Source organism: Lissotriton vulgaris, chromosome 6, assembly GCF_964263255.1.
Source record: "Lissotriton vulgaris chromosome 6, aLisVul1.2, whole genome shotgun sequence".
NCBI classification, from domain to species: Eukaryota; Metazoa; Chordata; class Amphibia; order Caudata; family Salamandridae; genus Lissotriton; species Lissotriton vulgaris.
The window spans coordinates 1,283,170,132-1,283,196,696 of record NC_141694.1 but is presented as its reverse complement, the minus strand read 5'-3'; positions in this window follow the sequence as shown (position 1 = coordinate 1,283,196,696).

The window sequence follows — 26,565 nt, the reverse complement described above, 5'->3', positions numbered from 1 at the left end:
ACAGGACGACCGTGCTCTCTCAGGCTAGGCAATCAATTTATCTCTAAACACCGTTGCCCCATAGGCCACTGTTGGTAAAAATGTTGAATCTATCACCTTAAGTGGAGGGCCAAGTCTGGTGTGGCCATCAATTTTCTTACTTTGTTGAATGCCCCTTCAAAGGCATTCGCTGACCTCTGCTATGCGGTAAAGTGCGCTGCTAATCGACCTCTATTGTCCAGCCAGATGCCAAGGTAGTTGTAAGTGGTCACAACTTCGATGGATTTCCCCTCTATATAGCGAAAACTTTTCCTGGCCCTTTGATTTGTTACTATCATCACCTTCGATTTTACTGTATTTATTTTTAGCGCATTCTTTTACAGTAAGGTGTCAAAACCGTCAGCAGCCTCTGGAGACCCACTATGGTTCGGTCTAACAATATTATGTCATCTGCATAATGTAAAGATTGAATTGGAGTTCCCAAGAGTTTTGGTGGGAATGCTCTCTCTCATGATAGGTATTCTGGGAGGTCCGCCAAATACAGGTTAAAAAGTATTGGGCCGGTATGCAGCCATTTTAGGCCCTTGTTGGTTTTGATTTTTTTTTGTAGTATAGGGTGATCATTGCATTTAGTAAAGTCCATGGGATGCTCCAGTTGTTTGATTTTTCCCACAGTCTGATGCAGTCACCCACGGTATAGAACCTTCCCTTTTTGTTAATGAGTCCTATAGCAGGTGGGATATACAGATCAGGTTATCATCCATGTGGCAGCCCCTCTGAAGACCCGTTTGAGAGTAGGGAATCAGTTTTTTTCCCTTCTGCCCAATACTTTGAATCTTGGTATAAAATCCTGGTATAACACTTCCCCTCTATGTCCAAGAGGGCAATCAGTCAGAAATATTCTGGGTTTGACCAGGAGCCTTTTTTTATGAATCAGGACTAGAAGCAAGCCACGCCATGTCTCCGGTATACCTCCTCCCAATCGACCTTCCTGAAACATACAGGTCATTATTAAAGCCCATTTTAGCTCTGCCCCTCCTCGTCCAGACTTACTCCACTATGCAGTGCAGGATTAATCATGGCTGCGTGGCCGGCATCTTTCTTGACCGTTCGTTGTCAGGGCTAGTGACGAGCCTTGGTATTTGGAAGATTGGAAAGAGCTTCTACGGCATTGATGTCTTTGGTTGGGGAGCGGTGTCCGAGATTGCATTAGTAGCAATATTGTCCTTAACTAATGCCTCTAACCAATTATCAGAAGGCAATAAGCACTTACCATAAAACCATCCGAGCTACACGGAAGAGCCATGTTACCTCACAATTGGAGGCGGCAGGTAACGACCCGAAAGTGTTATATCAAATCATAAACACCTTTCTAAAGCCAGTGGCATGTGAAAGTGCAGATATGTTGTCCCAACAATTATGTGACGACATCTCAAGTTTTTTCGCCGATAAGATTGACGTTATCTATGAAAAAATTGAGGCAACTATTCCATCTATAAATAATAATAATCTTGACAGTCACACACCGGGGCAAGCAGTTGCTCCTAACTCTGATTTGTTCCTTAACTTTCCGAATATCACTCTGCCAGATGTAGAGATGTTGATCAATAACATCAAAAGTGGGAGCCCTTCTGATCTATTACCAGCAAGATCAATAGGAGAGGTGGGGAAAGTGCTTGGTCTGGATATTCAGAGCCTGGTGAACCTCTCGTTAAAAATGGGACGTGTCCCACGGGAGTGGAAAAAGGCTCTAGTCAGACCTATTCGGAAGAACAGCGCCATCCCTTGGACTAACCTGTCCAATCTCAGACCCATCTCCCTGCTACCTTTTTTGGGTAAAATCATTGAAAAGCATACTAATAAGCATTTGTCTAACTTCCTGGAACTATCGGGAAGCCTTAATCTTTCACAGTCTGGTTTCAGGCCGAAATATAGTACTGAAACGGCCTTGCTGTCGATAACTGACGATCTTCGTATGTACCAGGACAGAGGTATTTCCGTTGTCCTGGTGCTACTAGACTTATCGGCAGCGTTCAATACTATTTCTCATAAGATCTTGATCGAACGACTGACTGTGAATGGACTGGGTGGCAAGGCACTGGACTGGATAAAGAGCTTTCTCTCCGACCGCACCCAATGTGTCACCATGGGTGAATTTCGGTCGGATGAGGTTAAGATCACCAAGGGGGTGCCGCAGGGCTCATGTTTGAGCCCAACTCTCTTTAACACCTATGTGGCACCTCTGGCAGATATAACTAGAGCCTTTGGTTTCTGTCCAGTGTCTTATGCTGATGATACCCAGCTGCTTTTTCCTTTTAAATCACTGACCCCGGAGGTTATACAATCTTTCACCGAGGGGATGAAAGACGTATCCCAGTGGATGTCTTCCAACTTTCTTCAGTGTAACGTTGGTAAGACTGAGGTGATGCTTTTCGGTGAGGCCAAGATACTATGGTCCCCTGACTGGTGGCCTTTAGATTTAGGAACAGTCCCCGAACCAAAACTAGTAATCTAGAACCTTGGGGTACGTCTGGAGCCGGAGTTGACTATGAAACAACATGGAAATAGTACGGTGGGGTCCTGTTTCCATGTGATAGGACTCCTTCGCGGGATATTCCCGCTCCTTCCTGACTCCATTAGAAAGACTCTGGTTCAGGATCTAGTGATCAGCTGACTTGATTACTGTAATGGTCTTCTGGTGTCTGCAAATGAAGAGGTGTTGGACCGACTACAAGTGGTACAAAACACAGCAGCCAGGCTAGTCCTCAATGCTCCCTCCAGATCCTCCTCTAAACCTCTGTTGGAGAGACTTCACTGGTTATCCATCCGCCAAAGAGTGAAATTCAAGACTTGCTGTATTTTACATAAAGGACTACATGATCTAGGCCCTGTCTATTTAGCTAATAAATGTGTTCCATATGTTCCCACGCGCACCCTTAGGTCAAGTGAGCAGCTGCTGCTAAGGGTACCTAAGGTTAGCAGGACCAGACTGGGTGGCAAGGCTCTGTCAGTGGTAGGTCCTATTTTGTGGAATAGCCTTCCTCTCCAACTAAGACAGTATCACGACCATTCTGTTTTCAGAAAACAATTGAAAACCTTTTTGTTTCAGGTTTAACCAATTAAGTCAAGTGGCACTCAAAGATCTGCCACTTTGTGAGTTTTTGGTCCTGTACTGTTGTATCGTCCATGTTCTTGCTTCTGCTGTCTCTCAGCGCGGAGATACTCCTTCTGGAGTTTATTCAAGCGCTTTACAAACCCGCAAATAAATAAATAAACCGTGGCTGGAGTTCCTTTGCATGCCAGCACTGTATGTTGTTTTTAGCTTGCTTCTTCACACGTTTTTTACTCTTCTGGGTAGTGGGTTACAAGGCACTGTAGTCTCTTCTGGCAGAGCCTTAGGTGCATTTGTAACTGTTGATGTTTTTTCGCTTATAGTTTAATCTTTTTTAATTTGATTGGTATTCTCTGTTAGGTCCAATTGTGACGATTGAGGCAAGGAGTGTCCATTCCTGCTGTGTTAGCACTTTTAGTATTTGGAGTAGTAACAGCGGAATATCCTTCTTGCAGGGTTGGATTCAATGCCCTACCCTCTGAATGTTGGTCCTGCTGATCTACACTCGGCAGCTGCCTTTTGTTTCAACAGTGATGTAAAAGCTTCTGGCAGAGAACTGAGTTTCCCCACTATGGGAAGGCATGAGCACTTCGCCGTTTGGTGGCTATTTAATAAATCCAATTTGCTCTCCAATTTATCTGTTGTGGCTGCTGTCTCCATTATGACTGTTGCTATTTCCTGCATTGTGTCCATTTGGAGTTCCAGTTTTTGTGTCTGCTATGTGAGGGCATTGATTGCTGATGTCGCTGTTTTGTTTATTGAGGATAAAAGGGAATTTTGTTGAGTGCACTCAGGTAAGGGCGTACACTTAGTATTTTGAAATAGAGGTGAGCAGACAGGATCCCCCTCTATGCTGCTATTTTCAAGACATTGGGAGGGGCGTTACTGGTTAGAGTTATGAAGCTGCAATTATGGATGGGGTTTGTGTAGGGAACAGGTCACCATAAAAGCAGCTATCTAAGCCCTGGGGAAGACGGTTCCATCTACATTATTGATATTATCTTGTAGGGAGAAGAGGTCCGATGATATTTCAGGAACTTCAAGTTGTTCCTGACATTGCTCTTTCTCTAGTGAACATTGCCCCAGTAGCCAATTTATTTCTGAAGCCTGGGGATGTAGAGATGTTTCATTGTCTGCATTCCCCATGGGGACTGGTTTTTTCTTGCCCTGTACAGCTTCTTAATGTTGCAATGATTTCACTTCCTGTTTATTTCAGATCCGTCAGGCAATGAAGAATTGTCACACAGCTGCTCCTTCATGGAAGGCCTCAGCGGAGTGGGGACTGAGGTAAAATATCTGCAGATTGTCGCAGCATACGGAGCTGAGGATGCGACAAGTATTGACTCAAAACAGCTTGTGTATCTTTAATAAATTCTTTTGGAGGGTGGATGTTATTGTTACTTATTTATTGTCCCCTGGTCTTCTTTTTGTCATTATCCGCCTCTGTTGCAGCCGTTCTTGTTTTTGCTTTTTAAAGAGATTCTTATCTTGTAGCTTAAACTGTGGTTTATAATTCAGCTTCCAGGTGGCTGAAAAGCACGTACTTTTTTAATACCAACAAATGCTTTCGTTCCAAACTTTTTAAATTGTGAGTTCTTTGAAAGTGCAAATGATGAAATTCATATATTGATCTGTCAATTCATGTTTTATTGAGTTGTTGTTTGCGAACTTGGGTACTAGGAGCAGTCTTGTGGAGGGTCTGTTGTTCCTATATTAGCTGAGTTTTTAAAGTATGAGTCATCTCATAGACCGATTCCACAAAGCTTTGGCTCCTATCAGGGGAGTATGCACGGGCCTGGTTTGTCAGCAGTTGAGGCAGGAAGATCGCCAGGACCACAAGCCGCACCCAGATCTAGCTGGGCTGCCCTTGTGATCTGAGGCTCCCCCGGGACAATGCCCACACTGCAGGGTCAGACGCTGCAGCAACCTTACTGGGGTCCCTTTCAACCCTGTCTTCCTCCAAGCAAGCGTAAAATGGAGATCTTTCCTCGTCAATTACTGGACTCGCCTGAGCTCCTTCCCTTTTCCCATTTCAAGCACCAATAAGCACTGATAAGCATCAATGGATGGGTTGAGACAGCTGGATTGGGCCGGCTAGTCGAGGTTTCTAAACTCTGTGCTTACCATTGCCCCCCACCCCTGCATCTGATGGCACTTGTCCTAGTGCTGGTAGGGCAATGCTCTGTTGAGCTGTAAGTGATGTGACAGGTATGGGAGGCCAAATCCAAGGTGTGCAGGGCAGCATGCTGGCTGTGTGATTTAGAGCCTCAATGGAGGGGCTTATGCTGCCAAACGCCTACCACTGAGGAAGGCTACACTCTTCTGCACCAGTCTGCAACCAACGGCTTTTGCATTAGGGAAACCTTTAGCAATTTTCCATTTCAATCTCTTCAACCCTTTCACTTTTCCCTTCATTCTTTTGTAAATATCTCCTTTTATTTTTTCTAACTGGATTTCATCATATTTTCTCTTCTTTCCCTTCTCATTCACTTCATACCATTTTCTTTTGTTGAGCATTTGCACCAAAACATTATTGCCAAAATTAATAAGATTATTTCCATTATTGGCATCATTATTTGACTTATAATACCTGTTCCTATGTTGGAAAACCAACTACCTATAGCGGAAATATCATTTGTTAGTTTCTTCCATAAACTGTCAACTTCCAGTGGTTTTAAATCTTCTTCCAAATTTGTGATATTTTTATTATTGCCTCCAATTTCGACACTTTTGTCCGAAATATATGTGCAACAATGTTGCGCCTCCAGCATTTTACAGACTCCACCCTCTTTAGCCAATAATATATATCAAGAGCAAATCGTTTTTGTAAAACCATAGATCTGACCGCAACCAATTTGGTATTGATCAATAAAATCCTCCAGCAGTGTCAGTTGATAAGCGATCAAACACTGAGGATAATTTACAAATTATTTGTGTATTTGGAATTACTCCCTCTGAAGGTATCAATGCATTGAATATGTCTCCTACAATCTCTGAAAAACTAGCCCTTTTATTGCGTGTTAGTACGTTACCATGTTCATTGCTTCCAGTGATTCTTTTTACGTGATATACTTTAGGGAATACTATTCCAAAATAGCAACTCCTGTACCAATGATCAGGCCGCTTAAAATACTCTTTGTTTCCACATACACAATAAATTCCAGGAAACACTGGATCTGTTCCCCCTTTTAGTCCCCATCCCCCAATTAGTAAGAAATTGCGTTCACATTCACTGGAACCAATAAATATATTGTTATATTCTGTCTATCTATGGAGACAGATTTTCCCTTTCTTTTCAAGGTCCGGGGACATAGTAGCATGAGTCTTGCCAGTTGCAATTAGGTCTTCTTTCTCAGCCCACTTAGGTATCTGAGGTTTCGGTTCAGAGGCCCTTCAATGAAAATCCTGTCTCCTTTGCTCAACTAAATTCAAAAATATCTTCCCTTCTTCATGTAACTTACATGCTATATTATGCTTATGTGCTTCAGCTATATCTATTGTTTTCTTTGTGAGAAAATATTCACCCATACATTGTGAGTCTCCACTACTTAGAACTAGGTTCATGCTTTTTCGCAGAGGAAAAATCACATCTATGTTAGACTAATAATATTGTAACTTTCCAGTTTGATAAAATAAACTAGCTATTACACTACAGGAAATACCATATGTTAACAGTACGTGATGATATGTTACACATTCTGCTACTGATGTTGGCAATTTTATGCACACATAGCAATCGCTAACTTCCATGGTTTCAACATAGTGCACTAATAGATTTGCAAAAAACATTCAAATCTGTTTCATTTATATTCACAGTGTGATGTAAATCAAACTCATCTGATGCATCTAAATCTACTCTGTCCTGTTTAATGTTAGCCGCTCTATCACGTGTATTAGTGCTATTCTGTTTTTTCATAACAATTAAATAGGGAATGGCTTTTGTCAGTACTAACCATGTTATAAATACAAAAAATGTGCTACATAGACATATCTTACAACTTTTCTTTACACAGTTTTGTTTCGATTTTCCAACAGCTCTATTGTCAGCATCTTAGATTAAGAAGATTTCTCCCCTTTTTATAAATTGTGTACAGAATACAGCCTGGGGAGTTGTTTTCTTCAAGTTGGTCTCACTTCTTCGTCAATTTGATCAGCATTTAATTCTTCATCCTTATCTTCACTTATTTCAAGATTCTCGAAATCTTCAAGAATTACGTATGTCTACTCAGGGCCTTTGAATTTATTATTTAATCTTTGCAATCGTGGACTTCTTCTTTTTATTTTTCAGTGGACCGTCCAGATTGGCTGGTTACTTCATTTAATTGGTCAGGTTCTTCATTTATAGTTTTAAGGTGGTATTTCAGTCTTTTAATAATACATGGCCAATTATCACCTTTCCTGACCCTTTTAGCTTATTTTCATTGATTTGTGGCACAACTTGAGATTATTTCCGTCTTCAGAATTCCTCTCCATCTGACCTTGTCCAGGGCTTAACACCTTAGCCGTTTCTGCCTGGATGCGTTCTTGTTTCATAAACTGACCCTGTTCAGGATTCGCTTTGATTTGATTTTCTTCTTCTTCCTGGACTTGTTTTTCTTTTCCTAACTGATTCTGCTCAGGTATTTCAGTTTCTTGATTTTCTTCTGCCTGGGCGTGTTCTTTAAGATCTATCTGTCCCTCCTCAGAATTATGGATGGGGCTTTTATTTTCTTCCATCTGAGTAGATTGTTCTTTCCTTATCTGGTCCTGCTCAGGTTCTTTAACAACTGTATTTTCTCTTATCTGAGCATGTTCTTCTATTCCTAACTTGTCCCCACTCTCATCCTGTCTTTCCAATCGGGTTTGACTTCTTGTTCTCACAATCACTTCAGTTATGTCCACTAATGGGATCCAGTCATCCTGACTATTGCTAGGTTGTTCTTGATCTGCTAATTCAGGATTTGTTATTTGTGATCCTTCAGCTGTACAACCATCAACAGCCTCAACTGCTCGAGTTGAGGATCTACTTTGTCAGGTGCTGGTACTCTTTGTGTACGGCTTGCATGAGTCCAATTAGGCAAGCCTCCACATTTTACAGCTGTTGTTGTAACCAATATAACCTGATGTGGTTTTTCCCTCCTTGGTGCTAGACACGATTCTCGAGTGTGATTTTTCACAACAACTACCCAGTCACCAGGATTCGGATCATGCGATTGGTTCGACTACCTGGCAACTGCATCTTCCCCAACCTGGTGAGAGATAGAACGCACTTGGTCAGCCAACTCTTTGCAATACCCCAGTACCAAATCATCAGATATATTCAACAGCTTGTGTCCTGGTATGGATGCCTGCCTCACTGCCCTTCCCATGAGTATTTTGTGGGGACTCAGACCAGTATTTGTATCTGGAATACTTCTAAGCCCTATCAGGACAAGAGGTAATGCATCAGGCCACTCCAGTGGGATGGATGCACACACCTTTCCCAGTCTTGACTTAATAGTGCCATTCAATTGTTCTACCACTCCAGAAGCCTCTGCACAGTGCAGCTTTTGTTCAATTTTAAATGCTTCACAAATCAATTGAATTATTTCATTATTAAAAAGTGACCCTCTGTCTGATTCAGTAGGTACTGGAAAACCAAATTGAAGAATGAGTTCCCTCAATAGGAGTTTGGCCACTGTCAAGCTGTCATTCCTTCTGGTCGGGTATGCTTCCACCCCCTTCAAAAATAAACAAACTATGACAAGGTCATATTTCAGTCCTCGACAAACCGGTAACTGAATGAAATCAATTTGAAGTCTTATAAATGGACCTTCTGGCTTGTAAATTCTTCCAGTGCAGACTACTGTTTTCCTGCCTGGATTCTTTTGTTGACAAGTTAAGCACCTCTGGCAAAAATTCTCTGCGACATTCCTGAACCTTATATTAATCCAATCTTTTTTGAAAAGTCTAATCATAGCATCTCTGCCTATGTGAATGTCGCCATGATACATTCTAGCCATGGGTGCAAGCATACAGTCTGGCATTACTGGTCTTCCATCCAGATAAACCCACACACTATCTTCAGCCCTTCTCTGACAACCCATTTTCTCCCACCCCTCCTTTTCCTTTATGTCTACTTCATCTTGTAGGTCTTTTACTTTCTTCCATGTTCCTAAACCTCAGAGTAGCATAAGTTGGCAGCTGATTTCACATGTTTCAATTTTCTTGTTTACTGCTATGTTGTATTTAGCACAATGTTGGGCAACCTGGTCATCATATCGATTACCGGCTGTCACATGATCATTTTCTGATTGGTGAGCAGCGCATTTGAGCACCGCCACTTCTTTTGGCAATTAAATTGCTTCAAGCAATTCTTTTACAAAATTTCCATTTTTAATGGGGGATCCTGAGGAAGTCATGAAATCCCTCTGCATCCAGAGCTGGCCAAAGTCGTGCACAACCCCGTAGCCATACTGACTTTCCTTGTAAATGGTTACTTTCCAATTGTTCCCAATTTTACAAGCTTTAATTAAAGCTATCAATTTGGCTACTTGTGCAGACTTGACTATTGGTAAATAGGATGCGTTGAATATTCCAGCCAATGTACACACTGCGTAAGCAGCACTCAACCCTCCTTTCACATGGCGCATACATGAGCCATCTACAAAGAGCTCATGTTCTACATTCTTTAAGGGTTCTTCCTGTATGTCTGGATGGGGTTTGGTGCTAAGTTCAGTGACATCGAGACATTCATGATCAACTTCATCTTTCACCTCTTCCTGGTCTGGATCTGGCAGCAAGGTAGCTGGGTTCAAGACAGTACACCTGACTATGGTTACATTCTCAGCCTCTAGTATAACTCGCTCATATTTTGTCAATTGACTAGGAGTAAGGTTCTGAGTTCGAGTTCTGGTCAACAGAATTACAACCGAGTGTGGGACATACACTTTTACAGGGTGTCCCATCACAATTGGTTTGCTTTGTTCCAGACTCATGCATGTTTCAGCTACAGCTTTTAGACAACCTGGCAATGCAGTTGCCACGGGGTCTAAAGTAGCAGAAAAATGTGCCACAGGTCGTCGCATTAGGCCATGTCTCTGGGTTAGGACTGAGAGCACACAATTAGCTCTCAGGTAGCAGAATAACGCAAAGTCTTTTGAGTAGTGTGGCATACCAAGGGCAGGTGCTTCACACAAACAGTTTCGTAACTTCAAGAAAGCTGTCATGCTTTTATCATCGCACTCTACTGGATCTTTTGCTCATTTCTTAGTCATTTGTATTAAAGGTTTGGCCAGTACTGGAAATCCCACAATCCACTGCCTGCAATAATCTACAACTCCAAGAAACATCCTTATTTCTTTTTGGGTTTGTGGTAATCGCTTTTGTCTTATTATTTATATTGTTTCTTTGGTCACTTTCCTAACTCCTCGTTCTATTTGGTGTCCCAAATATTTTACTGAATTTTTGCAAAACTGTAATTTCTCTTGTGACACTTTATGTCCCCCTTTAGCCAGATGATTTAGCAAAGCAATTGAATCAGTAACACAGTCACTTTGGGTTTTCGACGCAACCAATAGGTCGTCAATATATTGCACCAACACTGATTGGCTGGACAACACCAGAGATTCAAGACATCTTTTTAAGATGTGGTTAAAAATTGAAGGGCTTTCAGTGTACCCTTGAGGAACACGATTCCAAACGTAAACTCGCTCCTCAAATTTTAAATAAAATAAAAACTGACTATCAGGATGCAATGGGATGGAGAAAAAGGTATGGCATAAATCAATTACAGTAAACCATCCTGCTGTGGTTTCCAGCCTGATTATGTAACTGGAGTTCTTGCTGTTCTTATAATTTAACTTGGGCCCACATTACTTTTTCTTCTAAAATCTTTCGTCTATTATCGATTTGTCTCCACAGTACTTTGCGTACTTGAGGATTTTATCTATGGGCTTTGCTTGCCATTATAACATGTGCTGCTTAATCATTTGCGATACGTCCAACCTTAATCCAGACACAAACCGATACACGAAATGTGTCATGTCTTTGTCTCCAATATTCTCAAACCCACTGTACTGCTTGAACACTTGTAAAAGGCACTTTTTCTTGAGTTGTTATGTCTATATTTATCCAATCAGTTTCTTTTGGGGGAATCTTTCACTTCAGGAAAGTGATCACCTGATGATATGTTTTCATTCCGTCTTCTGACGGAGCTCCTGTCTTCGCATCCCTCTTGTACTCATCATTGGGCCAATCTACTGTAATGTTACATTCTGTTCACAAATCAGCAGGTACAACTATGTCAAATAGACCATCTAAGTCCTTTAACAATACTTTGGCACTTTCACAAATCTTTTAACTTGCCTGTACCATTCTACTGGTTTTTCTTTCAGCTTTGGGAAATCATTGGTAAAAGATCAAATATCCTGTCGAGTCCACGGGACATGTACATAACCTCTTCTTGGAACTTCTCTCATTGGGCACAGCCTTTCTACCTTTTCTATTTCTTTCATTAAATCAGATGTTCGATTCGCCTGTGCTTCTTCCTTTTTCTTTGTACACCTACTTTTCCATCTTTATAAGTCTCCCCATTTTCGCAACAGTGTTAACAATTCTTTTATCTGTAATTTCCTTCCTGACACGTTCATGTTTTCTAAATCCTTATCAGAAAATTCTGCTCTATATGGTTTTTGCAATACTTTGTATTTCCCTATGTCAATTCCCATATCTGAGGCCAAATACATCAACTTCTCATGAAATATTTTGCATTTCAGGTGATGCGTCTGCATATAAGTAACAGCTCTTCCTCACTAAAGGTGTTTAGTCTATCCATTCCTAAATTCCCAGCTATCATCTCTTCCAACTCAACTCTTAATTTAAATATATCTAATATCTTGGGTTGGGGTTTTGGTCTATCTATTTCTTATGACCATATTTCTATTTCTTCTGAGGTTACCATTGTGGCACTTCTTGTTCCTATAGATGTCTCAATTCGCACTTCTAACAACTTGGTGTGATGTTTCTGGGTGATTCATTTATCTGCTCTCTTATTGGTGAATCCATTAAAGAAGTTATCGATTCACATTCACTGGCTTGATCATCAATCATTATTTTTTTCTTTTCTGGGTTGCATGATCGGTGTAGTCATGACAGGTGTTTTAGGACAGTTTTGCTTATCCCCATATAAGGGAACAATAGGACCTATGGTTACGGGTATTGTTAGTCCTTCAGTATTCGTGTTCAGCTGGGTTATTTTCTGAATCAATTCACTTCTATTTTTATTTATTGGTTCTTTTTCTCTTTCTTGAAGTACCCTTTCCATTGTAATCTTGTGTACAACCTGCGGAACTAATGGTGTTTTCAGAATCGGGGCACAAGAGGTAATTCTATTTGACTCTTCTTGATACAGTGGAGGATTTTTGATTAAAATATCTTCAAAATAATCATCTTCTGAATCTCCACTATCTGTCACTATATGTTTTGTTTTCTCTGTACATTTACCTCCTGTCTGTTCTTCTGTCGTTAGTACAGGATACAATCATTCCACCACCATGGCTTGTCTCCCTTGTTTCATCTAACTATCTTGAGTTTCTCAAAGAAATCTGGGATAAAATGTACTCAGGTTCCTGTTACTTTGTGATCTATCACGCTCAAATGCTTCAGTTTCCCATTCTTCTAAAGCTTCGTACTTGGTCAATCTAGGTCTTGGTTCTAACTCATTCATGCGAGTTCATAAATTATGTAAAATTCTCCCATTAAATGTTCCAAACTCAGGGAATGTTAACACTCTATCATCTTTTGTATATTCCATCCAATTTTCCTGCCATACACAGGTTTGATAGCCTCGTTCCATCATCATGTATGATGCAGGAGTTTTCGGGGAGGGATAAGAATTCCTTCTCTAGTTTTAATGGGTTTATCTTTTTTTTAAATAATTTAGAATTTTCTGCATAAATAACATTTTTCTCTTTTCTTCGTACATTTTATGTGACTTTCCTTTAATATGCTGTTCGTGAGCAAGCCCTAAAAATCTTATATCTGGACAAGTCCCTATTAAAGTTGGATTGTGTCTCCTCATGCAAATCCCTCTGTCTATTATTATCGCGACTTCTGTTTAGGCAACTACTCAGATGTTCGCTTTTACTCTAATGCTTCTCCTATACCAGAGCGTCTTCTATTCTGGAAACCAATGAACTTCTGTTTTGCTTATTTGCTTAACCAATGCTTGAGCGGGTTTTCAGTGACTTCAGTTTCGCTCCTCTCTACTGACCCCTCCTTTACAATTTTGCATCATCTACATGCCCGCTGTCTCGACCAATCCCAGTGCGGCTCTCAGTGACGTCAGTGCAGCACCCGCAACTGACCCCTCCTTTATAAGGTAATGCGAAACTTAATTTCTTACAATTTTACACACAATTAACAATTACATTTACAATCAATTAACAACGTAAAACATTTGCTTCTGGGCCTTATTTACTCATTTCTAAGAAAAGTCAATTTCTTCTGCTGCGAGTAAGACGTTTACGTTTACCCTTCACACACTCGAGTAAAACCTCTTCCGCTTACTCTTCACTCAAGCATGAAAGAACCTGTTACTCCTTCAGTATTACCCTTTCTATGTGATATAAGACCAAAGTTTCCCCAACTAACTCTTTTGCCACCATTCACTCTCAGTTTTATACAAGAAAATAATCCCTAAGTCAGAGCTTCAATATCTGCATAACTTTTCCCACTTTCTTCATCAAGGCAAGTAACCTCACTGCAGTATGGCTTCCATTTACCACCCTCTATTCAATCTTCCCTGGAATTCCCAAACAACATAAAACAATACATACAGGGTTTGGTTAATACATAAATCAATAATTCAATACACAATTTTTCCACCCATCTTAACTAAAACCTAACCACAACTCTGCTACCAAGAAAAATTGATCCAGCTGGGTTTACCAGATTGGGTTACTCATAAGTTACCATACTCACCTGGGCCCAAAACATTCACACATAGGCTGGTAATTACTGCTGGAATCAAATTTTTGTTGTTCCTGCGTGATTAATTTTACCTTCACCAATTCTTACCAACCCTATCACCTTAGGTTTAATTTCCTCTGTTCAATAGATCAGGTAGTTAGTAGAATAGGTAGAAATGACATTAACCCTTTTCTTAATTGACCACAGACTCAAGAGAGTTTTGAAAGTTTTATCTAATCAATAATTTAGTGAGTCAAATACCAATACATGTCATACACCGATTTCTCAGGGAAAATAATCAGAAATAGGACAATTAGGTCTCGGTTAAAAATTCATGATGACAGTGCCTGGAAAGGGCGGAAACAAAGAGCAGTACAAGGACATAGTACACAGAATAATAATTACCTAGAATGGTGTGAGGACCAAATCCTGGCCAGGGAGCTGGAAAGGGGACTCCCAAGTAGTCAGGAGCCAACAAATTAGGACAGGTTCGGGACAGGATAGGTGACCTCTTTTAGATGCAACACCAGTGTCGCACCTCTCTCTGGCACTACTCTCTTTGATTCTTCCCCTCTCTTGAATTTCTTCAGCCGTTCCCTTTCTGGATGATCAGATTCTTCTTCAGCAATATCTCTGTCTCATATCTCTCTCTCTCTCTCTCGACTCTTATATCAGAGTGCTCCAACAGCTTCTCTGACCTCTATGGCCTCCGCCGTCATCTGCATCGGTGATAGGTCTGACAATCTGCGTCGGATCTGTGTGACATCTAACTGACTAAACCGACCTTAGTTATACTATTCTATTTGCATGTACCACCCACCAATGTTTCAATATTCGTGAAAACCCCTACTTCTGATTGGAAAAGGAGACGGGGAAAGGTCATCACACCATACAAATGTAATGCTTTTCCTTTAGTTCATTGTTTTAATAGTCCCCCCCCTTTAATTTTACTTTCTCAAATTTTATTCCCACCCGCATTTTACCTTAGGATTAAATACAAAAATGTATACAAATTATGACTTCTTTTTTCCCCTCTTCGGGTCGAGAGGTGATGTTCCCAAACACTTCTTGCTCAAGCGACCTTGGCTAAGTTTCAACTGATTCATCACAGTTCTGGGCGGGTTGAGAAGCGCATGTGCGCCCAAGTCAGGTGGGATAAGGATTACTGTCACCCTTCAGGCCCAATTACGAACAAATAATAAAGTCAAAGAAAGACATGTTAGACTAGGAAAATAAATGAATGCACTGTATACCACTTATTCCTACTCTAATCCCATTAATGTATTTAATCTTTTCGCATTAGCAATTTAATGAAACATACAAAGTTTAGTTTAAGCATAGCATGTGCATTAACATGTGAGTTTAACGCAGCTAGTTTAATAGCTACTGCGCAGCTGCAAAGTTTTCCCTCCAAAGCAAAGGACGTCATACTTCGTAGATGCAGTAGACGCATGCGCCGAAAATTCCAGCGTATTCGGCAGCCATTTCAAGTCACTCATGTTAATGGTTAGTAATACACATATGAAAGCTTCTCCTAGATTGTGTAATGTAATGCAATATTAGTATTTACAAACATGTTGGTTACTGTATTACATGTTATCTGAGAGGATTGCATCCGAGCAAGTTTCTTTCATATGAAACCTTGCTTCATCACAGGCAGCGAAATGGTGGCCAGACTAACCTGCAGATTTTCATTAAGCAGACCCTGTTCTTTTCAGTCATGAGGTGCTGGTGTGGCGCAGATGCATAGGGAAGAGGAGTTTGCTCTATAACATACATGATGTGGAAATGTGCCCTTGGTCTGTCCGCATTTGGTCTGGGTGTATGCAGTGTACTTGCAAATGATGACCAGGATTTTATAAACTGCAGATAGGCCTCAGCCTCAGTTAAGGATAACCTTGTCCCAGACCTGGCACAGAAAGTCTGTGTCCTATTGAAGGCACACTCATCAATTTACTCAAGGCCTGTTCTGAGTGGCATGTTACGCCAGAGATGTCACAGTGGGAATAGGTGTGGTGCAGCGGCCAGGGTGCCTGATTCCGGACCACAGGTTTCATGGTTTGATCCCCGCTCCGGCAGCAGGTTAGCCCGGCACCATGTGACTCTGGGCAATAGCTCACTTAATCTACTCGACAGCCCCCAACGCTGGGACACCTCCATCGGAGGTAGCTGTGTGCTTTACAAAGCTGGCATTTACATTTTTTTTTATTTACAGTGCATGTTGCATGCAAAGTTTGCATTTAGGTTCATCCCCCTTTTAGGAGCATGGTGGGTGGCTCCACATCGGCACTACACGTTCTCCACAGGTGACCAGACAGGTTTATAAGCGATACAGACAGGCCAGCCTTGTCCATTTATATAGGAGGAGTGGAAATCATTCCCTTATCCTCCTGTGCCAGCAAAAGTCTGGTCTTTCAGCGTACTGCTGCTAAGAAATGAAGAGTGGTACATTTGAGGAGAATGCCTCCTCACAAAAAGAGCCTGGATGCATTACCTGGGGGGATAGAGGTTAGCTGCCTGTGCTCTTAAATGCAGTCTTGGTGAAGGAAGAGACCACATGACCTGTGTGGGAGCGGCGAGGGATGACTTCAGAGACATGAGATAGCATTGAGTGTCGTCACCTGGCCTGAGGAGTTATCCCTGCTGTGCTGGGCATTTTGACCTAACTGGACTGACCTCTGGAAGACATCCTGCAATGAAGTTATGATTTAGGAAGCAGCGGAAATAACTTAAATTGTGGAACAGGCTAGTTGTGGGCAGAGAAATCAGTCCATTTGAGAGCAGAGCCTTCATAAGCTGCAGAGCTGCAGATACACACACATGTTCAAACTGCACTTACATTGTCTCGTTATCACTCCAGTGTGCTGCACCGCTTTCCAGTCTTGTTACTTGAATGGCCGGGGGTCCCTTGCTGCCCTCAGATTGTCAGCTCTTTCCTGTGTGTGGCAGGCAGTAGCGCATAATGTTTTTCTAACCCTGGGGCAGATTTACAAACCCCTTGCGACATGTTTACAACACTGTTGCGTCACTTCTGTGACGCAGCCGCGTTGTAAATAACGCAACACCATGTGACAGATTTACAACGTGACGTCGCACTTGTGGCACGACCCCAGCAATGCGCTGCCCTTACGCCAGAAGATGCGACACACATCTGGCTACCCTTGCACCACGGTGCGTCGCATTGTAAATGCGACGCATCCATGATGGTGCAAGGGTATTCCTGCATGTCGCATCTTTACTGGCGCATCCCTGCTGATATGCAGGGATGCGCCAGTCCTTGCAAAACTGCCCCCAGGTGTTTCATCACCTTCTGTTGATAATTTGTGCTCACTGTGCCTTCTCTAAGCCTTCATTGCAACTTTTTAATTACCATCTGTACATCCTGTGGAAAGTTTGCCACTACTTGCATGTTAGCAAATCCTTTTGTACTCCCTGCCACCCACTGCATTTCCTGAAAACATTGTATATCTCCTCTGTCGCCCTTTCCTGTGATGTCCTGTGTGCTCATGCTTTCCAGGTGTGTTCTTGCTTTACATGTGTAATTTCCTGTCTTTTCTCTTTCCTATTCCTCTCAGGTGCTAACCTTGCCTTCCTTGCTAGGCTTGTTATTCTTACCTTTCCATTGCTATGGTGCATTCCTTTCACAGCCATGGGACATCTCATTTGGCTGTAACTCAAAACTCTTTGCAATGCCATTCCTCTTCAACCTCTCTCACACCTCTAGGAGCTTCATTTGAACTAAACCCAGGGATATTAGCAGTTTGCAAGTAAGGCCACTTTTCTTTGAGGCAGTGGGGATGATGGGATGGTGCACCAGTGGCTCTGAAGCAGATGGGACAGCAACTGTTTGGAATGAGTTTTAACTAAGTGTTGTCCTGTTAGGTGAGTGTCAGGTGGGTCACACTTGGATATCATTCCATGCTGAAGCTAGTGACACTCACAATGTAATTTGTCACTGCTCTGACCCTTCAGTTCCACTTATGAATGCAACCTACAAGCTTTCCTGCCCTCTCTCAGTTTTTCACAAATCACCCGAAGCAATTAGTGAAGGGGGATGTGGCTCCAGAGATCCACTTCACATTTTATCCCTGAATACTGGTAGTTCCATTTTCCTCTCTTTCTCCTCCTCCTCCGGTCACCCTACCATGTCCACATCCTGCAGGGTCTTGCCACCATATCCTACCTTTCTGTCTTGCCTTAACCTCTCCCAATCCCACTACCTCCCCCTCTAGCTCTCCCCTTTTCCTTACAGTTTACGCATTTCTTCCGTTTTCTTTGCCCCCTTCCGCAATCATCATTTCTACTTCTCAGCGCTCCACTGTCACCCTTACATTTCCCTCTCACCTCTTGCATTTATTCCCTCACATCAACATGCTCCATCCCCCTTCATTCCCAAGACAATCAGCATAATTTCACTCAATGTCACACACTTCCACACCAAACAATTCAGCTGTTCACATTTCCATTCCAAATCACATAATTGAAAACAAACCACATAATTCAACTCAACAACACAATTACACAAAACACAAACTACATTCAATCTACATCACACTACTTAATTAAACTCCACTACATACCACTCCACAACACAAAATACTATTCCAAATAATTCCACTCCATGACGCACAATCCCACTCCAGTACACTCAATACCCCGTAATTACAGTCCACATAATTCCATTGCACATCAAGCCACATAATTCCACTTCACAAATCCGCTCCATACCACACAATTCCACAACACACAATTCCACAACTAACAATACCAATTCAACCCACATAATTACACTCCACACCACATACATCCACTCCAAACCAAAACATATGGGTAAAAGACATTGTCATTTACAACGCCAATAGCTCTAACTGTTAGAAATGCGAGACCTATTGAATTGCAAATGCTTGTTTTTTGGTACATGATGCCATGCTTTCAGTAAAACGATAGCTGCTGTAGCATGGGTTATTTGTGTGTATGATTCTGGGTCCATGAAATGCCCAGCTAATAATGGCTTAAAAAGTAGACCTCTCAGCTGTTGTCTTGCTTTCTTTGTGAGAAGACAAGATTTTCACTGATTACCAAAATGAGGAGTGGTCTATGGTAGAGCATTGTTTTGGTGTGACTGTTTACACTACCTTTCGCAGGTTACTTGTTATTTTAATTATTATCAATGAAAGATACTCTAAGCAGGAGTAATGAGTCTGTAGTGACAAAGTCAAATGTTCCAATGTTCCATTAGGAGACAAAGGGGAGTTGGTGAAGGAAAGGTGGCATCCGAGTAACTGTCCCGCTCGAGATGCTCCACGGGTCTAAGCCCCGTATCCCAGATCGATCTCCCGGACCAACACCCGATGCGTTGTCAATGATGCCGGGAGTCTCGACGATCACTTACCCGAGTCTCAGAAGCTCCGCTGCCATAAGCCCGGACCCGCTTGGGAGCTCCCTCACAAAGGCGCGCCGGACACCCGGCTCGCAACGGTCGCGACTATGTTGTTTCTACGTCTGGTTCATCATCACAGGTTCCCAGCACCCTCTGTTTCACCACTGCCACCCTCTGTTTCACCCATGCCACCCTCTGGTACATCAATGCCACCCTCTGGTTCATTATCACTGTAGATTATGGAGGGGGAAAGCAAGCACACCTGCCCTGCTTCAACTGACATGAATTAATTTGGGGTTGATTTATTAATGTGTCACTGTTTTAAAATTCCAGTCTGGCACCTGCTTCCTTATCTGTAATTTGCTTTCTGTTGCAGTGCAATTTTGTTTTCCATGACCTTTGTGGCCTACTTGTAGCTATTCTATGAGCCTGCTGTGAGGGTCAGAGCAGGGTCATACAATCGTTGCAACTAGCAACTGAACTCTGGAGGGGCCCCAGTCAGGAAGCACTACAGGGAATGGTTACTAATGATGAGTTTGAACTTTTGCACCTGCTGAGTGCTTTCAGTTTTGCAAAACTCATTTTTCTGCAATTTTGCAGGATTTGCGGGTCGCGAACATGCGCGAGATCGAATTCGGAAGCCGCGAATTCGTGCGAATATGCGATTTGTTTTTTTGCGGCGTGTTAGTTCGCAAGGTTTTGTGCGTTTTAGCCAGCCGCTCGTAGCACAATGGCACGAAGTTACCCTCACGGTCGTTCACGGGCGTGGCCATCTTGTTTGCATGACGTATTTCCATTTCCGGGCGCGATGTGTAATCTCGCAAAGTGTGCTGCTCGCTAGTACAATTTTGCGTGTGTTCGCGAGGAAAATCTAGCGCGAACTTACCCACGCGGTCGTGAACGGGCGTGGCCATCTTGTTTCTCATTCATTGCTATGGTTCTGGGCATGCTTTTTCTATCCTCTCTGAATCTCTGCCATCCTTTGCTTGTTTGAAGTTTTTTTTTATCTATTTTACTTATTATCTATTCCTCTATTTTTCTAGCTCTATATTTTTGTGTTTTCTGCTACTTTTGGTTAATTTTAAACTACTTTTTTAAACTCTTTTCTTTTCTTTTCTTCTCTTCCCTATTCTATTTTCTTTATTATTTAGCTTTCTTTCTGCCCAGACCATGGTAAAGGGAGCCGGGAACATCCCGAGAAGGGGAAGGGTCCCGCACCCCGTGCCCAGCTCCCGTGCTGGCGTTTGAGGGGGGAGCAGGTTGCACCCCGGGAGATCTTCAGCCCGGAGGAGGTGGCCGCACTAGTTTATTATGTTCAGCGCCGCCTCCCCAGGACCATCATGCCAGGCGGCAAGATCGCAAGCCGATACAGGATGCAGGAGCGCCGGAAGCGGTGGGAGAAGGTGTGCCGGGCCATGTACCAACACTCTCGGGTCCGGCGCACCTACAACCAGGCCACCCACCGTTGGACGGATCTCCTGGACCGGGAACGCGATCTGCTTCACCTGCTAGGCCTTAGAGATCCCCGGGCTTGGTGAGTAGTAGTAGCTATTTCTTTACTATGTTTTCTCCTGCTCTGTGTGTTATTATCTTGCAAATTTTTGTTTTTTACCAAGAGCAATAATGCTGCTGATTACATTGTAGGTAAATTATATTTCAAAATCTTCTGTGCATTTCAGGTGCACTGCTCTCCTTCTCAGTAGCGCTGCTACTATGCTTATTTGTTTTCGATTTTGTGTTCATTTCATTGGCCTGTGAAATTATGCATGAGTGTAGTTTAGAGAACTGCGTAATGCTAGACACTAAGGGTCAGATTTTTAATTACCGGCGCATCCCTGCAAAGTAGCAGGGATGCGCCAGTAATTGTGCGCCACGCCACAACCACCCATGGTGCGCCGTATTTACAATGCGGCGCACCATGGGCGAAAAACGTCACCAAAGCGTTACGCATCTGTGCCGTAAAGGCGGCGCATTGCTGGAGTTGCGTCGCAACGATGGCGCAGCTCCAGCAATGCTCTGGGGTGCCCTATCTCCCCAATGCTGCGTCAAGCCGTACGTCTGCTTCAAGTAGGCGCAGGGTTTGAGTCACGCATCATTGTCCTCAAAGTGACTGATTGAAATCGTGTAGATTTCCCTCAGCCACTTTTAGGATGCGTTCCTGCGCAGGAACGCCCTCCCTTGCGCCGGAACGCCCCCTGATGGCGCAGGGCTTTACAACGTGATGCATCTCCCATATGCGTCACATTGTTAATATACGCCGCACCATGGCGCCTCTTTTGTTCTGCCGCTGCGTCACAAAAGTCACGCAACAATGGAGCAAAAGAGCCGCAAGGGGCTTCTAAATCAGCCCCTACAGACTCAAGTCCTGTCCTTCCGTTGTACACATGGCGATAGGAAGAAATAGTGGTGGTGGATTGATAGTTTGAGTATTTTAATGACTGGTTAATGTAGTCGGAAACTTTAGTGTTGTCGTTGATCTGCAATCACGATGGACTTTGTCTGTCACTTCGCGTGCTGCGGACTGCTGCCTGCCAGTCCTAGGCAAACCTTTTTAGTACTTTGTTTAGTGAGTTACATAAGAACTTTCCAAGGCGACGGTCCGCAAATCAAGCAATACTAATAATGTAGTAGACCACATGAGATGGGTCAATATATCCCGTGGAATAGTTGTCTATTTGCTATTTCGCCAAAATATTTTGTTATTGTTCTTTTGAAATGTTTGATTTGGTTGACAAATATCATCCATGTTTTCTGGTCTTTCTTTCTTTCATGTTGTACATCAGCTCCCCCCAGGGGCAAGAGGACACAGGAGGAGGAGGGTGCTGTTCAACAGGATGCAGGCCAGGATCGGCCAGGATTGGGCAGGCGAAGGCTCCTTTGCTGGCCCCGGTAAGTTTTAATTTTAATATAGAGTACCTATTTTTTCCTAGCGTTCCTCATTCGATTTTTTCTTCTTGTAGACTGGATCTAAATTCTTATCCTGCCTCGACTATGACTCCCTGTGGTATTACTAGATTATTCTTATTAGTCTGTCTGTGTAGCTAACTAAGATTGCACATTTGGCAATTCCATTGGACTCCCATTCTAGTCAGCAATAGCTCTATGCACTGAGTGCAGTTCTCTGGGATTGTCCATACTGTCTTTTCAAGTCTTCTAAATGTTTATGCTTTGACAATTGCCAACAATAAAAAAGTGAATGACCACCTAGAAAGAATAAGATACTACTTTACCTTTGGTTTGGATAGGAGGACAATCCATTCTACTACTGTTGCAGGGACAAATCTGCGCAAACAGAACTATGGACACTAAATAATGCATTGCTTAGCTTATCAATTATAATAGGCGCTGTTAGACTTTCCACATACCTCAGTGATAACAGACTTTGTAGGTGAACCCCCAATCTCCTTACTGACTAGATAGTGTGGCAGAGTCATTTAGCTCCCAAAGTCCCCAATGATGATTAGATTATCCAACGCAGGACAAGAGTACGGAGTCAGAGTCAAGAAGTGTCAGAGGCACGGACTCATGCTTGCAAAAATTCCAAAACCTTTAGCTCAGCCACTCTATTCTGGAGGACCAAAAACCACAGAGTCTATTTAAGTTTAAAAGCTTTATTAAAAGTAAACACATTTATTAAAACCAAGTTTGTCATAAAACTAAACGTTTAACTGAAAATGGAAAAGTGCTTAGTGCTGACGATTAATTGGACACATTTCTTGTGGTCGAGCCGAGCTCTCACCTGGTTTGAACTTGATCTTGCTCGTGTTCTTAGAAGTCAAGCTTCTGTCTGTTAGGAGAAAAAGTGGTGCGTGTTAAAAATAAAAAGCAAGCATTCATCAGTTGTGCCAAAAAGTGCAGCAAGACAACAGCCTTCCCGGGAAAAAGGGACATTTTTACTTTAGAGTAGACAGTCACAAATTCTTACATTGTTTTCTGTTTTTTTCACATTTCTTTATTCCCCCTAGACCAAATATTATATAGTAGTGAGTGGTGTATTCTAACATTCTTAAATGTACTTTGTAGGTAGAACATCTGGTGGCGGGGTCAGCGCTGAGGTGGTGGCGGTGGATGAGGGGAACACTTCTGGGGAGGATGCGGTGCAAGTGCCGGACGACACCAATGTGCTTGTGAGGGTTCACACAGTGGTGGCGGGCAGAGGTAAGCTATATATTCCTTACTTATTGAGATTGAAGACTGCAGAGTGTGCTTTCTGCACGGGTGTATTATAAATCAACCAGGTAGTAGCCTCCTCTAAATGTACTTCGACTTAGCTGTGAAGTTTTTGGCGAGAAGAATCCCAATCAGATCTGAGATGAACTTGATGGATGGGATGAACGAAAAGTGAAAGAAGGGTGTAAGTAAGTGTGGAAGGACGAGAAATGTAATGATGACTGGCAAAGAAGAATGATATGTGTTTGCTTGGTCCCCGAGGTGGCTGGGAAGGAAAGAATATGGTATGATGCATGGCTGGGTGAATGATGAAGCAAGGATGAGTCGAAGGAGAACAGCCTGGGTGGATGAAACAGAAACTGTATGTGTGCATATACTTTGAATGGATGGATGCCTGGATCATGGTACTATCTGACTCTTAGATAGCATATACTCTTAGATAGCATATGTGTATCTAGAGAGAGTAGACGGTCACTGGATGAACTAAGTGTTACTTTGAAGAGCATGTAACACCGCACCCGCACGTCCATTCCAGTGTATGAAAGGCAAGGAAAAGAAGTTGTAATTTTGTCCAAATACTACCATGAATAGTAGCAGTAGTTTATATTGCAACTGCAAGCAGAGCATATATCTGGTTCTTACGGTGGACACTCCCTACCTCTCTTAATAACTTTAGTTTAGTAGTAGTACGTCATTCATCTGTGGGTGTATCACTGTTCACTCAATAATAAGCAAAGCACCTAAAGTCATCCCATATGTAATCAAATACATCCCATGTGAAGTGATAGATAATCAGATTATTTAGCTTCTTCATTTTCCTTTTCTAGTACTCATTTGCACTGTAGGGTGAAATCTAAATTAATTAAGCAGTAGCCCTTTTAACAGAGTATTCTCAGTGCCACCCGTAATAGAAAAGTAAGAGCTTCACCACCTGCATGTACTGGACCGTAACAGTAACGCAAGTCTGTCTCACTCATCATGGTGTGCGTCTGTTTTTCTCGGGTGCAAGTTCACTGCGCTGGCATTATGCCGGCTTGCATAAGATAACGTACCAATTTTCCTAAACAAGAGAGAAGAAGAAGAATAAGACTGGTGTACTGTCATAGTCGACTGTAATGGAAGTCCATAGTGTTCGTAGAATTTGTTCCTTAAACTCCCACTAATGTTAGAGCAAGGATGAAGAAGTGGGAGGTAGATAGATACTGTCCTCAATAGTTATGTACTGTGCTTTCAATTTGCTATTTGTACTGTGACACAACTTTCTGCTCAATCATTTTGTGTTAATCTTAAGGAGCATTGGTTACAGACTATGTCTTTCTTTTTTCATATAGTTGCTCCTTCGAAATCAAACAGACCATCAAGGAAGGAGCTGGCTCGAATGGCCCGGCAACGGAGGCTGGATGCCACTGTCGCCGAATATCGGCGGCTGGTGGCCCTGGAGGAGGAGGACACGCAGTCTATCGGTACAACATCCACTGGGACAGCTGCATCCTCCTCCGTGCCCCCACGGGCTGCCAGCCAGCGCAGTGCTCCAGCGGTACGGAGCCGGGCTACCAAAGCCAACCGCCACCGCCGAGCAGCAAAGACAGCAGCTGCCCCCACAGGAGTCGCAAGGCACGCCAGCACCGCTTATCTCTCAGAGTGTCCTACCCGGAGCAGGAGGTCCTAACGTTTAAGACCTTGGTGGAGGGCCTCCGCTCGGACCATGCCACCCTCCGCAAGGAGTATGATGCCCTGGCCGCAAAAGTGAACAGCATCCAGCCATAGTGTCCCTTGCCCCTTTTTTAGAGACTTTTGGGGGGTGGGAATTGGGAGTTGGGTTGTTTTTGGGACTTTTGAAGGACAATCGTTGGGGTTAGGGAGGGTCTTGCGGGAGATTATTTTGTTAGGGCTACAAAAATATATTTTTTGAAACTTTATCTGAGCATACCTGTTTTTTACAGCTTTTGAGTCTGGTGGGTGGGGGTTTAACAGAAAGTCTGTGTCCCTGAAACTTAAGTCTGTGTCATTTTCTTCCTTTAAGTGCAAATGACTAAATGTTTTCAACACTAAGTGCCTCTCACAGAGTAAGTGAATTCAAGAGTGCTAGGACTTTAATAGTACTACCGTCTCGTCTCTCCTAATACTCCATTATACAACCTCCCACCAAACGCTTATCTTACCTGTAATTTGTGTTTGAAAGTAGGGCTAGGCCCAGGGCTGGCTCCACGGGAAATGGCGATTAATGTTGGCAATCCTGGGAGGATGAAATGTCCTCATTGCGGTGGTACTAGTGGTCTGACACAGTGGCAGTTGCATGCCTATGAAAAAAAAGAAAATGAAACCTGGTTTGTCCTTACTGTAGCATTACAACGGTACGATAGAGAATATAGCAGGTGACAGTACACTAGAACAGTGCCGCCATGTAGCCTAACAAATGGTAAAGTATTGAAAGTATAACTAGTACTTGCCTTGAATTTCTTTGACATTGGCTACTACTACAATCAATCAATCAAAGACATTTATAGAGCGCACTACTTACCCGGAGGGTCTCAAGGCGCTTGGGGGGGGGGGGGGGGTGCTGCTACTGCTCGAACAGCCAGGTCTTGAGCTTCTTCCTGAAGGAGAGGTGGTCTTGGGTCAGGCGCAGGTCGGTCGGGAGGGAGTTCCAGGTCTTGGCGGCCAGGTAGGAGAAGGACCTTCCTCCTGTTGTCGTTCTTCGGATGCGGGGGACGGCGGCGAGGGCGTGACTGGCTGATCGGAGGTGGCGTTTGGGAGCGTAGAAGTTGATGCGGTTGTTGAGGTAGCTCGGGCCTTGATCGTGTAGGGCTTTGTGTGCTTGGGTGAGGAGACGGAAGGTGATTCTTTTGTTGATGGGGAGCCAATGCAGGTCTCTCAGATGTCCGGAGATGTGGCTGTTTCATGGGATGTCGAGGATGAGTCTGGCTGAGGTGTTCTGGATCTGCTGGAATCTCTTCTGGAGCTTGGCGGTGGTTCCGGCGTAGAGGGCGTTGCC